Below are 3,025 nucleotides of genomic sequence, written 5' to 3'. Positions count from 1 at the left end.
ATTTTTTTTTGTTTGAATATGAAACACTGTAACTAGAAATAGTGGGGGTTTTTGGTTTAATAAAAGTTGTGTACCTGGACACTTTTGATCCAGCCATGGGTTTGGATATCAAATACCTCTGAATTTCACTTGTATTCAGACCTAGAGATGTTTAACCTCTCCCTTGCCCTTTCAAGTTTCTCTGTAAGTCTTTCATACTACTGGATAATTCTTTAAACAAATCTCACATTTTGAAGATACTGATTTAGCCATTTCTAACATTTTTACTGATATTACATTTAGTTTTAAAATCTGTACCAGGGCTTCTGCACCCCAATGACATTCATGATGTTTTATCTGCAAGATTTCCCTCATAATCAGAGGGGTCACCACTACTTGTCCTGTGCTGGTAACCCACCATCCTTCCTGATTTTTCTTTGCATTTACCAATTGTGCCAATTTATCATCCTTTCCAGAATATTTTGGAGATTCTTTAGGAAGTTCTACAGTTCTAGTGGGAATTAGTGCCATTTGTGATGCCATTTGCTGTAGTGCTCCTTTCTTAGCAGTCTCATCTGCTAATCTATTCCCTTCTATTATTTTAGTGTTTCCAGATTGGTGTGCTCTATGGTGCATGATTGAAATTTGTGCTGGCTCTTGTACAGCCAATAAAAGCTGTAAAATTTCCTTTTGATGCTTAATGTTTGTTCCCTGTGAGGACAGTAGTCCTCTTTCTTTCCACAGGGCCCCATGGACATGAACTACACCAAAAGCTTACTTAGAGTCAGTCCATATGTTAATCTTCTTTCCTTAGTTCCAAGGCTCGGGTTAATGCGATCAACTCTGCTTTCTGTGCGGAGGTTGTGATAGCCAGTGCATGTGCCTCCATCACTGTATTTTCAGTTGTTACCGCATATCCAATGTAACGAGTTCCATTCAAAACGAAACTGGATCCGTCTGTAAATAGTTCCCAGTCCAGCTTCTCAAGGGGAACATCTTTCAGATCCTCTCGACTAGAGTATGTATGCTTGATGTTTACAATGCAGTCATGCTCCAGCTGCTGCTCTTCCTGTGAAGTACTCAAAAACACTGCAGGATTCACAAGGTTAGTTGTTTTTAAAACTACATGATCTTTTTCAGTAAGTATCACTTGATATTTCGTAATTCTGCTTGGGGATAGCCAATGTCCCCCCTTTTGCTCCAGAACTGTTGTTACCATGTGCAGGACATAAACTGCAATAGTCCTTCCCAGAGTCAATTTCCTTGCTTCTTGTATCAATATTACAGTTGCAGCAACTGCCCACAAACAAGAAGGGCACCCTTTGCTTACCGAGTCCAACTGTTTGGAGAAGTATCCCACCGGTCCTTTCCAGCTTCCCATCCTTTGTGTCAGGACTCCGAAGGCTAGGTGCTGCCTCTCATGAACAAACAATTGAAAGTCTTTAGTCAAATCTGGTAGACCCGGAGCTGGTGCCATCATCAGAGCCTCCTTGAGCTTCCAAAAGGCTTCTTGGTGTGGCATTTCCCACACAAAAGGGACATCTTTCTGGGCTTCATATAATGGCTTGGCTATTAGACCATAGTTCATGATCCAAAGCCTGCACCATCCTGTCATTCCCAGAAATGCCCTTAATTCATGCACATTCTGAGGCTCTGGAATAGCACAAATAGCTTCCTTTCGGTCTATTCCCAGCCGTCATCATCCTCTTGAAATTTCAAAGGCCAAATAAACCACAACTTCACTCACAATTTGGGCCTTTTTCTTAGATACTTTGTATCCAATCAGGCCCAGAAAATTTAGAAGTTCAATGGTTACCTGTATGCGAGCTGGTTTTTCTTCTGTGGCTATTAGAATATCATCTATGTACTGTAGATGTTCTGGTCTTGGAACCACAGTCTTTTCTTTAGTCCACACTTCCAATTCTTTTGCTAGTTGTCTTCCAAAAATCGTGGGGCTGTTTTTGAATCCTTGGAGTAGTTGTGTCCATGTTAATTGTGTCTTGCACCCTGTTTGTGGGTCCTCCCACTCAAAAGCAAACAGTTTACAACTTTCCTTTTCCAAAGGGATACAAAAGAAAGCATCTTTCAAATCAAGCACTGTAAACCATGGATAGTTTTCTTTTACAGCTGTCAGTATGGTGTATGGATTCGCTACAACTGGATGTATATCTTTCACAATTTGATTTATAGGTCTTAAATCTGGTACTAACCTATATTCCTCATTTGGCTTTCGCACCGGTAGAATTGGTGTATTATATTCTGATTAACGTTCTTCTAAGATTTTATAGTTCAGAAATTTGTCAATCAGTTTCTTTATTCCCTGTTTAGCTTCTGGTTTAATTGGATATTGTTTGACCCTAACCGGTCTTGCCCCTTCTTATAGCTCAAATTTTACCGGTTGGGCCATTTTAGATTTTCCTGGAATATCAGTTTCCCACACTGTATGATACATTGCATTTTCTATTTCTGGAGGCACCCCTGTCATTTTAGGTCTTTCTTTTATCATTAAAATTTGTCCTGTTTTTGATTCAGGTATTTTCAACAGCAAATTCCCATTTTCAGAAACAGTTTGTGCATTCAATTGGACAGTAATTCCCTTCCCAATAGAGGCAGTGGGCATTCGGGGACGTACATAAAATTCATGAGTTATTCTCTTATTTCTAAATTGTACATTCAGGGGTTGCAAGAATGGCTGATTTTCCTCCTTCCCTGTGGCACCCACAATATTTACTGTTTTAGTCTCAATCTTCCCTCTTTGTTTATTTAATACAAAAAATGTTGTGCCTGTATCCACCAGAAATGTAACTTCTTTTTTTCCAGCTTTATCGTTACCAGAGGCTCAGCTGAGTTCACCTCCTTTTTTTTGTTGTTTTTTTTTCTTTGTTTTTTTTTTTGTTTGCTTGTTTTTAATATACCCAGGTGTTTACAGCACATTTTGGTGGAGGTAGAAGCAGTGCAACTTTCCTGAGCCTTTTCTGGCTTTACTCACAAATAAATTTTTTGAGTACATTCCTGATTATTCATTTTAGATTTCCTTGGCCAGTCT

The 3,025-nt window shown here is 39.3% G+C and overlaps 1 pseudogene; it reads right to left on the bottom strand.

The window, feature by feature from the left end:
• Positions 1–889: 889 nt before the first annotated feature.
• LOC104545644 lies at positions 890–2,352 on the bottom strand (annotated as a pseudogene).
• Positions 2,353–3,025: the final 673 nt, after the last annotated feature.

This window comes from Mesitornis unicolor, unplaced genomic scaffold (genome assembly GCF_000695765.1).
Source record: "Mesitornis unicolor isolate BGI_N332 unplaced genomic scaffold, ASM69576v1 scaffold6588, whole genome shotgun sequence".
Classification (NCBI taxonomy): domain Eukaryota; kingdom Metazoa; phylum Chordata; class Aves; order Mesitornithiformes; family Mesitornithidae; genus Mesitornis; species Mesitornis unicolor.
The sequence above is the reverse complement of the archived record's forward strand: the minus strand, read 5'-3'. Positions and strand labels throughout refer to the sequence as shown.